Genomic DNA, 15,063 nt, shown 5'->3' with positions numbered 1-15,063 from the left:
TTTTGTTTTTACTTCTCAGTGGCCCCAGGAACTGACCGATTCTCTTTCATGAGTTCTGGGAGATTGCTGGTGATAATCTCGTTGATGTATATTTATTTTGGTTATTCTGTGGGGAGAAGTGAAGCCAGCTTTCATCTACATTTTTAAAGTATAATTCTTATTTTGAGTGGCAAGAATCTGATTCCAGTATCCTGCCTTAGTTTTTATGCATTTTTGAAACTCCTACCATTGCATTTAGAACCTTCTACCTGGTGGAGTTTTTTTTTTGTTTTTCAGTTCTGGAAGTATTTGATTTTTTGAAACAGTTGACATTCATATAAAGAACAAGGTTGATAATCAAGCCTGCTCTACTAATTCTGTGCAGTCTAGAAAAGAGTGTACTGGGACCGGGCGCGGTGGCTCACACCTGTAATCCCAGCACTTTGGGAGGCCGAGGCATGCAGATCACAAGGTCAGGAGATCAAGACCATCCTGGCTAACACGGTGAAACCGCGTCTCTACTGAAAATACAAAAAATTAGCTGGACGTGGTGGTCTGTGCCTGTAGTCCCAGCTAATCGGGAGGCTGAGGCAGGAGAATGGCGTGAACCCGGGAGGCGGAGCTTGCAGTGTGCCGAGATGGCGCCACTGTGCTCCAGCCTGGGTGACAGAGCAAAACTCCGTCTCAAAAAAAAAGAAAAAAAAAAAAAAAAAGAAGAAGAAAAGAGTGTACTGGTTAAGTACTGAGAAGCATTTCCTGTGTGTCATGTAAGTACTTCAGGCTCTTAAATGTGTTACTCCAAGGAATAAGGTTGCAAATACAGTTGCTCTAAAAACATATTATACCAGCCTGGACAACATGGTGAAACCCCATCTCTACTAAAAATGCAAAAATTAGCTGGGCATGGTGGTACACACCTGTAATCCCAGCTGCTTGGGAGGCTGAGGCAGGAGAATCACCTGAACCTGGGAAGCAGAGGTTGCAGTGAGCTGAGATTGCGCCACTGCACTCCAGCCTGGGCGACAGAGCGAGACTCCGTCTCAAAAAAGAAAAAAAATTACATAAAATTCCGAGATGCAGCTTTCTTATCTAAAAAGGATTTGCGCAAAGCCTCCTTGCAGTAAGCATATAGGTAACTAAGGTGACTACCTTACGTATATGCATCACTCATTTATGCCCTAAGTTCTCATTTGTTGAAACAATAGTGCCCTTACTCTAAATCACATAATCACAAGAGCCCTAGGGCTGAATTGCTCAGCTTTAAATGTCAGCGCTGTCATACTAGCTGTGTGATGTGAGCAAGTTCTAAAACTCCCTGTGCTTGTTTCTTACGTATACAATGGAGAGAAGGGGTAGTACTTTGTAGGGTTGTTGTGAAGTTTAAACAAGGTAATAACTGTTCAGTGTTTTTAAAAGTCCCTTGAATGTAACAATTGCATCAGTGGTAAGGTATGCATTTTTCTCATATGGCCTCTGAAATGAGGATGTGTCTTATAATGAATGTAATTTCTTAATAAGCATTTTATCATTTAGTGACAACTTTTTTTATTAGTAGTACTTAATGTTACACTTTGGGTGACATTTTATATTTCAATAACTAATAGTAAGAGGTCTATTAACATTAGCTGCCGTCAACATTACCATCAATACTATCATCAGCATTATCTTGTTTCTAACTGAGATAGTGGCATTGATAGTTTAGCAGTGCTAGAGTATATATCAAATCTCAATTTTATCTAACTACTTGTTTGCATTGGTGTATTTTTATCAAAGTTCTAGTGTGCTGTTTTTCATATTTGTATCATTTTAGCTAATGTAAAGTATTTATGGGGTCAGCTCATGCAATGTTTCCGTCATTCATTGTACCTTACTTGGCGATCTACTAAAACATGCATCAGCATCCTTCAGTCTCCCGAAATAAATAGAGACAAAGACAAATTCTTTATTTTCTCTGTTGATGTATTTTCCTAAATCCTTTCGCAGGAGTGGTTTCTTTCTTAGCTAGGAGAACTAAGCCACCATTGTACCACTTAAGATTTACTGGTTTGCACTGTCCTCTGAGGGAGAAAAGAAGCAATTTATTGATCTGTAACACAGGAATGGACTGTGGCCAAACCTTTTCTGGTTTATACAATGCACCGACATAAGAATCTGCATAGTATTAAGAAGAATGAGCACTCACAATTTGAGGCCGCCTGTCAGCATGAATAATAACTGAGAAAAATCAATACACAATATACAACTGTTCTCTTTGCACGGACACTGCCAGGATTCACACCCAGTGACAGTGTCTTCTTTTTTTTTTTTTTTTCTTTTTTTTGAGACAGGGTCTCTCACTCTGCTGTGCAGGCTGGAATGCAGTGGCATGATCTCGGCTCACCGCAACCTCTGCCTCCCTGTTCAAGTGATTCTTGTGCCTCAGCCTCCCAAGTAGCTGGGATCACAGGCGTGTACCACCCTATCCAGCTAATTTTTGTAGTTGTAGTAGAGATGGGATTTTGCCATGTTGGCCAGCCTGGTCTTGAACTCGTGGCCTCAAGTGATCCACCCACCTCGGCCTCCCAAAGTGCTGGGATTATAGGCGTGAGCCACCGTGCCCGGCCAACAGTGTCTTGTTATTTTACCAGTGATATGCTTATAGTTCCTAATTTTAGGCTTCCTCCTTATTTTGGTTTTATTGTTCAGTTTGGGGAAGGGTGGGAGGCACCAATTTGGATCTGAGAAAAAGATCTTCTGCCAGATGAAAGAGTTTCAATAACAGGAGAGAACCTTGGGCCAAAGTTTATTAAGCTTGACTAGGAAGATTCTGGGCACATCTCCATCCAAATACCTTGACGCATATTTCATTCACCCCTAGCACATGCAGCTTGTCCCTTCTTGTCTTCTGTTTGCCTTCAAGGTTTTACATGGTGGTATTTACAAGCCGTTATGGAGCAAGAGTGCAAACACACAAGGCTAGCAAGGGGCCAGTAAACAGGGTTTGGCTTAGGGTTTTGTGGTTGTTAGCTTTTAAAAGCATACTTAGTTGAATAATTCCAGAAACTGGGCTTCTTTCCTTTGCCCCTTCATTTGCCCCTCCCTCTCTGGTCTTCCCAGTCTCCACTTTTTTTTTTTTTTAAATAAAACTGCGTTTGTCAGAAATGTATAGACAGTCACTCCTATTCTTAAAAGACAGTGTTTATCCCTAATGCCTGCCTTTTGATTCAGCCAGCAATGACTGTGCACACAGAGGTTATTGCTCTCCAAGTTCAATGTTGTGGACCTGAACCAGTGCCTCTGTTTCCAAGAGAAAGTCAGGTGATTACCCCCTCATCAGGGAGATTGGAGCCATCCTATCCTCCTGGTGTGTCACCAGCCAGAAACTAAGGATCAGCAGGGAGTGGATGGTTTAGAATCTCCTCTCTCCAGGTGGACACAATGCTATTCAGTGTAGCTGGAAAAGCCACGCAGCGGGCAGGCTTGTCAGAAGCAATCTGTTTTTTAAAAAAAAAAAAAAGAGAAAAAAGGGTCCTTTTGAGTTTACACTGAGTTGCTTTCGCAGTAGTTAGCTTTGAACTGTGGTGCAAACCCATTTAAACAATGAGGGAAATTTCACTAAGTGGCAAGAAATTCTCACCCTGTGTGATCAAAGCAATCAGCCATTTCCTTTTCCTTCCTTTTTATTTACTTATATTTCTGACCCCTTATAATCTTCGTGATTGTAGCCTGATAGTTTCCTTTTTTGAATAGCATTAAAAAAAAACCTTTTCTTTTCCCTGAGGGTTTTAAAGCAAATAAAACAAGACAGAAGGGGTCTAAATTTTTAGTTTTATTTTTTGAGACAGTCTCGTTCTGTCGCCCAGGCTGGGGTGCAGTGGTGCAATCTCAGCTCACCACAATCTCTGTCTCCCAGGTTCAAGTGGTTCTGGTGCCTCAGCCTCCCGAGTAGCTGGGATTACAGGCGTGCACCACCAGCCCTGGCTAATTTTTGTATTTTTTAGTAGAGACGAGGTTTTGCCATGTTGGCCAGGCTGGTCTCAAACTCCTGACCTCAGGTGATCTGCCTGCCTCAGCCTCCCACAGTGCTGGGATTACAGGTGTGAGCCACCGCGCCCGGCCTAAATATTTATTTTTAATAATTGTTATTACAAAAGTAAGAAAAGAGCTAAAATCCATGATTTCATCACCCAGAGGCAACCACCACAGTGAACATTTTGGTACATTTACTTCTCATCGTTTAAATTAAATGTGTACATATACACATATTTTTAATAAAATTAGGTTTAGGATAGTATACAGTTTTGTTTTTCTTTTAACCAACATACTTTGAATATTTTACCTTATTAAAAACTTATATGATTTCAATGGCTGCATTAGAATGAGTGTATACAGATATTATCTTGGCATTCTGTTGTTAAGAGGTCGTGTGGGTTTCTGAATTGACACTTTAATTCTCAACTTAGAGTTTATTTCTCCCAACTTCTTCTGATTTCATGGGTCTAGAGTCAGAGTTTGGGCACAATGGAAATGGAATTTCTATATGTACTGTTGTTTACTGTTTGCTAGTATTTTTCAGAAGGTATTTGCAAAAACCAAAGGGGAAACAGTGTTCTTTTTTGTATTTTTTCTTTTTTTGTTTTAAATTTTGTGATTGAAATATAAGTCTTATTATGGTAATCTCAGGTAACTTTTAAATAGAAATATCAATGTAAAATGAATACATTGCCCAATGTGGACCCCGGTGTTTCAGAACTATGTGCCATGATCTATCATTTTGTTACTGGAAAGGGGTCTTAATCCAGACCCCAAGATCTTGGATCTCTCACAAGGAGGAATTAGAGGTGAATCCATAGAGTAAAGTAAAAGCAAGTTTATTAAGAAAATAAAGGAATAAAGAATGGCTACTCCATAGGCAGAGCAGGAGCGTGGGCTGCTCAACTGATTGTACACACAGTTACTTCTTGATGCCAAACAAGAGGTGGATTATTCTTGTGTTTTGCAGGAAAGGGGTGGGCAGTTCCTGGAAGTGAGGGGTCCTCCCCTTTTTAGACCATATAGGATAACTTCCTGACATTGCCATGGCATTTGTAAACTGTCCTGCTGCTGGTGGGAATGTTTTTTAGCATGCTAATGCATTATAATTAGCATATAATGAGCAGTGAGAATGACCAGAGATCACTTTCATCTTCATCTTGGTTTTGGTGGGTTTTGGACGGCTTCTTTACCACAACCTGTTTTATCAGCAAGGTCTTTGTGACCTGTATCTTGTGCTGACCTGTCTCATCCTGTGACTAAGAATGCCTAACCTCCTGGGAATTTAGACTTAAAATAAAGGTCTCAGCCTTATTTTATCTAGCCCCTATTCAAGATGGAGTTGCTCTGGTCCGAATGCCTCTAATAATTTGAAGTTTATCCAGCGGCACAGTGGGAGATAATGAATTTTTGTTTAAGAGGAGGAGGACTGACTGGATCAGATTTGTGCTTTAGAAAGGTGGTTGCATGTAAGAAAGAGGCGTTGGTAGAAAGACTTCAGATATCTCAAAAGAATTTCCATGAAGTTAATCTTTTTAAAAATGCAAACATTTGGTGCAGTAATTGCTTTGAAATTGCAGTTGAATAAATGAACTTTTTGAACCAGAATTTGGAAAGGAAGATATGCTTAAAAACCAAAAATATTTTGTAGAGTGCTACACATTAGGAAGTCATTTGTATTTGGTGACCACTTTCCTAAAATAGTCTCATTTCTAGAGAACCAATTTTGTTTCCCATAGATTATTATGTGTAGAGACCCCCTTTCAGTATGTAGCCACTGGTACATCCGTGGGTGTTATCTCCATACTGCCAGGTCCAATGCAGTCACCTCCTGGATCTATAGTCTTTCTCCCCCCATTCCGATTTGCTTTCTCTGTTAGCAGTCATCTTTGTAAACGGAAGTCTAAGATTTAGTGTTGTACATTTTTTAAATGATCCATTTTGATGGGGCTCTCTTTATTGTTTCAGGTTGAATGCCTTTGAGAACTTGATGCATAAAATTTGCATGACTCCTCACTCCTTTCTGGATCTCTCATTGGACTCAAGCCAGCATGGCTCACACCACAAAGGTTAACGGCAGTGCCTCAGGTAACCCTGTGCTCTGGAGTTTGTGTGTTAAATGTATGTCTTTTCTCAAACTAATTTTTTATTCTCTTTAATAATGAACGGATAATAGCAAGTTGCCTAGATAACTAGGATTTCAAAGCAATTTTCTGTCCATTGAAGTTTGGGTTTGTTTTGTTTTACTCTCAGAAAATTTGCTTTTATCTTAGAGTCTTGCACTGAAATCAGTTGAGTAAATTATTACCTAAGTCAATTCTGTTGAAGTGTTGAAAGACAAATGTAAATGCTGAATGCTGATGCAAATGTAATGTATACTCCTCTTGCGCTTCTTTCTGAGGGATTGAATGAGGAGAGAGGAAATTAGTTTGGATGCTGAAAACCAATTCCTAGTAGCCACTCCCAAGCAGCTTTTGTTTGATGTTGCTAAACAGAGAGAAAGGAGGGAAGAGAAGAGAAGTATATATTCTGTAAAATGATTCTCTTAGGAATATGCAACAAGCCATATTATGAATCATAAAGACCTGTATTTGAATTCTTATTTTGGTTATATTAGAGACTTACATAGTTTCACTTTCTGTTCCAATATTGCTTCTGTGAGATTCGGGAGAAATCTGTACACGAAATGCAGAGAAGGTCCTCCTAAGAGACACATCACCATGGGGACAACCTGCCCAAAATGGCATGCCAAGTGTTCGTTTCTTTTTTGAGTTATGTGCCAAATAGCTGAATGAGTGAGAATAGTAATTGTCTATGCAGAAATTTTTTCTGAGCGTCTGAGTCCAGAGTCCTACGTCTGCTGGCTCTGAACACCTTCAAATGACAACATTATGTACTGGAGCAAGTGTAGAGTTGGAGCCAGGAAACCTGAATTTGAGTCCTAGTTCCAGCACTAACCGTGAAATATTGGGCAGGGCTATTTCTCCACATGTAAACCATCGGTAAGTATATCCACCTGCCGGTTTAGGACCAGTGAGCGCACCAGAAACATACTTACAGGAGCTATGTAAGCCGTAAAGCACTTTTGAAGACAACAGCAGGAAGTGACCTCTAAAGCGGGCATTCCCAGCCCATGAATGTGACTTTTTATTCTAGCGGTCTCAGCTGCAAGTATCTCCTCTGGGTAGAACACTATAACCCAAACCCAGATAAACTCAGTTATTTGTTCTGGGATGACTGATCTTTCCCTGTCCATTCCATTTTTGACCTTTTTACTGCCCAGCTCTTTGAGACTTTTATAGATTCTGCTGTGGGACTGCTATCAATAATAAAGACATGAATGAGAATATCTAACATTCATTGAACACTTAAATGCACCATGGTGCCTAAAATGCTTTGCCTGCATTTTCATACTTAATCCTCACAATAATCTAATGAGATTAAGCTATTATTTTACTGTCATCATCATCCCTATGTAATGTCACAGAGAAGTTCGGGGACTTACTGTAAATGAAGTAAGAAAAATAGAATTATGGGCAGTGGCTCACACCTGTAATCCCAGCATTTTGGGAGGCCGAGGGGGATGGATCACCCAAGATCGGTAGTTCAAGACCAGCCTGGCCAACATGACGAAACCCCTTCTCTACAAAAATACAAAAATTAGCCAGGCATGGTGGCGCATGCCTGTAATCCCAGCTACTTAGGAGGCTAAGACAGGAATGGCTGGAACCTGGGAGGAAGAGGTTGCAGTGGGCCCAGATTGCACTACTGCCCTCCAGCCTGAGTGACAGAGTGAGACTCCATATCAAAAAATAAAATAAATCAGAATTATGATGACTTTCTCCAGTAAAATATTTGGTGAGAGAGGAGATTGAAACATTATGAAATTTCAAGTGTAGCGGGTGGGTTTTAATTCCCTCTGATGATGTGGTTTCCTCCCTTGCCCTGCATTTGCTTCCATTCACATGCTCAGGGGAAGGGGTCTTTAAGATTGTTGGTACCTCAAGACCTCAACCTTCTTCTGGTGCCTTGGGCAAAATCCTTTCTTCATGGGTTTAGATACCTACCCCACTAATTCCTTTCCAACTTGGTTTGTTCTGTACTTACCTTTTTGCTTTGTTTCTGAGATCTAATAAGCAAGCTGTAACTTTTCCTTCCCACCTGGTATCCTGCCTAACAGGTCTGGGCATTGAGGTTGAAAGCAAAAGAAAGCTCTCTGATTTGTGACTTTCAGGGTGTCAGAGTATGAATTGTTACTGCAGACAGTTATCTGGACTGTGCGGGGGAAGATTTTTTACTTATTCTAGTCACCATGACCCATGTACATCTATAAGCAAATCTAATTAGAGACTCAACCATAAACAGTAATATATATGCAAACATACATATATGTGTATGTGTCTGTATATGTATATACACACATAGTAATATATACATACATATATGTATATACAAACACAAATGTGTGTACACCATATATATGACACTCATAGAAAAAAAATTTTTTTTTGAGATGGAGTCTTGCTCTGTCACCCAGGCTGGAGTGCAGTGGCGCGATATCAGCTCACTGCAACCTCTGCCTCCTGGGTTCAAGTGATTCTTGTGCCTCAGCCTCCCACATAGCTGGGATTACAGGCCCATGCCATCACACCTGGCCAATTTTTGTATTTTTAGTAGAGATGAGGTTTCACCATGTTAACCAGGCTGGGGTTGAACTCATGACTTCAGGTGATCTGCCTACCTCGGCACTTTGGGATTACAGGCATGAGCCACCGCATCCAGCTGAAAATTTAAAAGTATAGATGCGTGTTGTATTGTCTGAAAACCAAAACAAAAGCAAGAATTACTGGTGATAATACCACCTAGAAATAAATGTCTTCCTATTTTTTATATAGTGGTCAAATGTTATATATTTCACAGGGTTGAGAATATGTTAATAAAAATCATTCCTTTACCTTTTCCCACTTTGTATTACAAAAGAAACACCTCTCCAATGTTTAAAAAAATACTCCATGTAAGAGATGCGGGTTATAAATACACTTCTATGCGTGTAAATAACATTTAGAGAACCTAGATGAAGATGAGGTAAAGAGGCCTCATGGCAGCTAGTGAGGGCCAATTGCTGGTCTCCTATGAGAAAAGGATAAGCTATTTGGGTTTAGTAGGAGTTTCAGATGTGGAGTAAATTATATGTTTCTTCAATTTCCAAAAATTGCTGCTTGGGCTTCGTAGAGCATGAGGGGAAATTTCATGTGACGACGGAGTCAGGGCAGTGGCAAAAGAAGCACTTTCCATAGTCTTAGTAATAAAACAAGCAAAAGAGGAGCCTCTGGGAAAGGCCATACCATGCCCTTGGCACAAAATACATCCGACGACTGATCATCTCAAGTTGACATCCCCATGTAACATTTAAATGGGATAAGGGGTGATTCACAACCTTTTATACTCTGACTTCCCCTTGGAGTCCCTCATGGAGGCTGGGTAAAAGAAACTGCTTTTAAAACGAGCTATTCATTAATGCTGTAATTTGTAAAATGTATTATGCCACACTTCAGACATACAAAGTGTGTGAAAGTTATATAACAAGCACCTTTGTACACACTACTTAGCTTAAGAAATAAACCTTATTAATATAGGCCAGATATACATGAGCACCTACTATATGCTGCTTTAGGTACTGGGGATACAGCAGTGAACCAAAGAGGCAAAAATTTCTTCCCTCAAGGATTGTACATTCTAGGGAAAGTTAAAGTCTCCTGTGTACACGGTTGCCAGAAAAAAAATACTAAAAAAGTGTTCATTGTTTATCTAAAATTCATTTTAATGGTGCTCTACTTTTGTGTGCAGCCCTACCTGTGTACCCCTTCCAGATTGCACCCCCTGCCCTTCCTTACCACCAGCCCATCAAAATCAATCATTCCTCGTAGTGTTATCTCTTTTTCACCAGATCCTCCATCCTACTTCTCTTGATTGGTACAGTATTGTTTTCATTAATTCAAAACATTTTAGGCCAGATGGGGTGGCTCAGACCTGTAATCCCAACATTTTGGAAGGCCGAGGAGGGAGGATTGCTTGAGGCCAGGAGTTCAAGACCGGTATGGGCAACATAGCCAGACTCCATCTCTACAAAAAAATTGTTTTTTAAATTAGCCAGGCGTAGTGGTATGCACCTGTAGTCCCAGCTACTCAGGAGGCTGAGGTGGGAGGATTGCTTGAGCCCAGTAGTTTGAGGCTGCAGTGAGTTATGATGGTACCACTGCACTCCAGCCTGGGTGACAGAGCCAGACCCTATCTCTAAAGCAAAAAACCAAAAACATTTTATTATGGTACTGCTAACAGTACTGCAGTGTCTTTTGTTAAGGAGGTAAGAGCATCATAAATTGCTCTTGACTGTTCTCTCATAGCCAGCTAGGAAGTAAATGGTGATTGTTGGTTAGGAAAATAGCTGTGTTTCTTTGGGGTGTAGGGATGAGGCAGTCTGCTTTTTCCCCAAGTTTCTGAATCATGTTGTAAACTGGATGCACTGATTGATACCTCTCTAAACACTAATGTTGTGAAACTTTAATTAGAGCTTAGATATGCTTTAGAAGCCAAGTAACAAGTGGCTTATTTGTGAAAGAAAGATAATAATAGCTATCCTACCTTCTTCACAAGGTGGTTGTGCGGGGAAGAAAATAATAGCTGTAGAAACACTTTTTAAAACATAAAGTGCTGGTCAGATATCAGGGGATAGCACCATTCCCCTTGTTCTCTTGTCATAATGGGCTGGGCACACATGCCAGTCTCTTTGGGGGGTCCTAGTAGGGAGAATGTCAAATTAAATCCTTCCCAGCTGGTTGCTCAGGAAAAGGTTCTCCTGTTTAGCAGTTAAGCACACACAAAAAAGTCATGCAACGGCCTTCCCTATAGTGGTGAGATCACATTAAATAGCTACTTCAAGTGTCACTAAAGCATTATAACTGCTCTTAAGTGTATGTAGAATCAGATTACTTTAGAAAAACATTTTGAAAAATCATATGCTTTTCCCATATGTTCAGTATTTAATGTTGTTGGACAATGACTGCCTAAAACTTCATATGCAGCAAAAAAAAAAAAAAAAAAAAATCTAACAACGAACATTTAAGTTTAGTTCCCATAAGTCTCAGAATTTCATGCCCTCAATTTTTTCCCTATCATACACATTTTTAAAAGACTAATCTAGTGGATAAGGATATGCTATCAAAACCTGAAACTCATGAATCAGAAATCATCTTGCACATTAACTTGTAATCTTATAACAATTTTTGTCTCTGCACACATAAAATGTAAATTCTGCACGCATAAAATGTAAAAAATCTCAAACAGTTTAGTGTTTTGTATATTTAAATCATTATGTTCTATAACAAACAATAATTTAGGTATTGTCAGTAAGATGGAATTAGCAACATTTCTATTTCTCCCAAGTAAAAATATAGAATGATATAAAGAACTGGATGCCTTGATGAAAGTACCTGTAGTACAGCAAATTATAGCAAAAGACAGAAGTAGAAAGGAAAAACAAAAATTGATATACTGAATATAGAGGTGGGAAATGATTGCAAACTATAATTCTTATTAGTGAAATAAAGCACTAAAGGATACAATATGTAAAGGGAAAAAATAAAATTTCAACTAAAAAATATTCTAGTGTTTAACATATTAAATGACAACCAACTTGTAAGCTCTTGGACCCAACAGAGATAAATTAGTTTAAGAAAGGCAAATTTTGCTGGGTTCAGTGGCTCAGGCTTATAATCCCAGCACTTTGAGAGGCCAAGTAGGAGAATCACTTGAGGCCAGGAGTTCAAGACGAGCCTGAGCAACGTAGCGAGAGCCTGTCACTACAAAAAAGTAAAAATAAAAAAATTAGCCAGGCATGGGTGCAAGCCTGTAGTCCCAGCTACTCAGGAGGCTGAGATGGGAGGATCACTTGAGTCCAGGAGTTCACGACTGCAGAGAGCCATGATAGCCACTGCATTCCAGCCCAGGTGTCAGAGTGAGACTCTGTCTCAATAAAATAAAATAATTAAATAAATATGAAAAAAAGAAAAGGCCAAGTGTGGTGGCTCACGTCTATAATCCCATTACTTTGGGAGGCTGAGGTGGGCAGATCACTTAAGCCCAGGAGTTTAAGATCAGCTTTGGCAACATGGCAAAACCTCATCTTCTACCAAAATAAAAAATTAGCCATCTATAAGATGAAGGATTCCGTGACACAGCTCAGCTCTCACCTGCAAAAGTTCTATGGTCCAAAGTACTTTTTTTTCTCCTGAAATAGTCCTAAAGTCTGGGACACCACTGGCTTTCTCCACAGCTGGTGCTCATCTCCATAAGATCTTCAGTCCAGAACCCAGGCAATCAGCAGCTTCACGTGTGGCAGTGCGGGAGAGTAAAGAGATAGAAGAAAATGAGACAAGATTTGCACCTGGTGCATGGAAGAGGCGCGTGTAACTTCTGTTTACATTTCATTGGCTAATTCAAGTCACGTGGTGGAACCTGGCATTAAAGAGGCAACCTAGCGTGTGGTCAAACTAGAGTGAAGGGGTGTGGATGCAAAAATTAACAAATCTTTCCATGATTGTGGAGCAGCTCTATCATGACTGAGAATTCAGCGCCAGTAGCAGCAGGGATCTTCCTGTGTAATGACGGGTCATCAAAGCCAGGTAGACCTTTGTAAGATTTTTTTACACTAATATTCATACTGGATCTTTATATTCTTTAGGAAAATAGCAGAATAACAGAATTTTAAGGTCAACTAGAATGAGTACAATAAATTTGTTTGTGGAATATATTAATATCTAAAAATAACTTTGCCGTATAAAGTAATGCCAATGTAATTTTTTCTTTTCATTACTGCATTTTAAATCAAAACAAATTTGGCACGTTAAGCAGTATAGGAAACAACTTGAATTTAGCAAAGAAATTTGTAGCCAGTTCAAGTAAGCAAAACACTGTATCACAGCAATCTAGCCTAATTTATTCTCATTGGTTCCTCTTATTGTCACATATTGTTCCATTCATTCCATGATAAATTGTACCTCTCTGGGTCAGAAAAAAAGTATTCAAATAGAAATAATTTCAGCAATTTTCTGATGTCACACTCTGTTTTTTCTTCCACATTTTGTATTATTTTATTGGGACGCATACCCCTATGAGCTCAAGTCTTATCACCAAAGCAGGTTGCTAACTAACTGGAGTTTCATATTATGCTGTTGTCATCATCTTCTTAGATGTTGTATCTTTAAGACAGTTTCTATTTGGCTAATGGCATTCTTTATCTCCTGTAGTTTAGGCTTACCTTAAGTGAACCAATATTGAATGTATTATCCTATTTTCACTATTTCCAATAAAGACATGGTCTCAATCATAGATATATTAGGCTTCTTTTAGCAGAGCTAGTGCAAGTATAAATGTAGAAAGAGAAAAACTACTTGGCGAACAGCTTAGTGAATTTTTGCATTGTTTACTTGAAAATGAATCTTGTTTTTGGTAGCCATTTCTCAGTGAACTTTACTATCACATGTTTTTATGTCCTAATTATTCAATTCAAGTTTCTTTAGTTATAAAATCAGCAAAGAGGTCTGTTTCTATTTATTTTCACATAGCTAAGACTTATAAAATTGTGAATTTAGAAATTGCTAGATGGGAATTAATTTCATCTTATAAACCCAGCATACTCATTTAATAATAAAATCAAGATAAACAATTATAGGATAGACGAAAAAAATAGAAATTGAACTAGAACATTGAACAGAGTGCTAACTACAAGTTCTAACATTTTTGTTTTTGTTTTACATGTTCAAATATTCATGCATGCATAAAGTATTATGTGGAATTTAAATAATTTCTTTAAAATGGAAATATGTTGTATTTAATGGACACTAATTTGTTTTAAAACTACAGAATGAATCCAGGAAAGAGGTGCATGATTTAGTAGTTGCCTAAATTGTACCTTCTACAGATGTTCTGAGTTTATTAAAATTAGTTATTATTAATTACTTGCTTAAATATTAGCATATCAAACTAAAACCAAAGGATCAAAACTCAAAATGTTAGGTAGATAAAAACCTCTCATGGTTTTTTGTTCCTTCAGGGATTTATAAGAACTTTCAGTCTTTTGCAGTGCTATTGTGAAACCAACAACTGGTTGTTATTTTGAATCTCAAAAAGGAATTCGAATTTGGGGTCCTAACAGGAAATGACATTTACCCAAAGGAATTCAAATAAGGAAATATTTGAAAAAGTAACAGGAAGATATATTCAAAGCAATATCTTTTTCTCTTTTGGAATATGGAACGCAGCTAATGATAGGTGTAGTTGCATTTCCTGACATTAATTTGGTGTTACAGGTGAGGAGCCAGTTAAGAATGGTCTAGTCTGGGTGTTAATTATGCACAGAAATCCACTGGCTTTGTTTTGAAGATAGCTGGGAATTTGGGATAGGATTAGAGGGGTTATAATTGCGAAGGAAAGCCCTTGCTTTGACGTCTCTGACTTAGGTATCTAAATATTGCAAAATAATTAAAATAGGTGTAACTTGAACATTGGCTTTAGGCATAGTATGATTTTAGAGATGAGGAAAAGTTGTCCATATATGAATATCTGCCAACATTTCCCCCATCATCTCAGTGTTAACTTTCTTTTCTGAGAAATGAATTCATTCATTCTTTCTACAACCAGAAGTGAGGATGATTCATCAGTTTTAGGTGGAGTAGAGAGGAAGATTCAGGTGAATTTCTTTTGGACAGGTGAGAAATTTCTAAAGCAGGGCCTCAAATTGGAACTTGTGTATGTTGCTGTGCAGGGAGGTGTAAGCAAGCTGGGTGGTCAGCCTGGGAAAGTCAGATCTTTTGTTGCATCACAATTTATAGCCCTGACTTTGGGATATGTGTAATAATTTCAGAAATATTTTCAGTCTCTTGGGCACAGTGGCTCTAAATGAAAGCGTGAAGAAGGTAGTTACATCAGCATACTCCCACCTGCTTTAAAATATTTTCTCCTTTCCCCACTTTGGCAAATGGCCTAAAGGTGCTGCTAGTTTCCATGTCCCACCTG

The 15,063-nt window shown here is 38.8% G+C and overlaps 1 long non-coding RNA gene across 1 annotated transcript in view; it reads left to right on the top strand.

Annotated features, from left to right (window-relative positions):
• The first annotated feature begins 4,958 nt into the window (after positions 1–4,958).
• The window catches only part of LOC134758284 (uncharacterized), a 130,641-nt gene continuing 120,536 nt past the window's right edge, over positions 4,959–15,063 (top strand). Inside the window, exon 1 of the long non-coding RNA XR_010133285.1 lies at positions 4,959–6,078. This is a non-coding gene — a long non-coding RNA (uncharacterized lncRNA). The remainder of the gene's footprint in view (positions 6,079–15,063) is intronic.

The sequence above is a fragment of the Gorilla gorilla genome, chromosome 3 (assembly GCF_029281585.2).
Source record: "Gorilla gorilla gorilla isolate KB3781 chromosome 3, NHGRI_mGorGor1-v2.1_pri, whole genome shotgun sequence".
Taxonomy (NCBI): Eukaryota; Metazoa; Chordata; class Mammalia; order Primates; family Hominidae; genus Gorilla; species Gorilla gorilla.
Note: the sequence above shows the minus strand (reverse complement) of the source record. Positions and strands in the feature narration are given on the sequence as shown.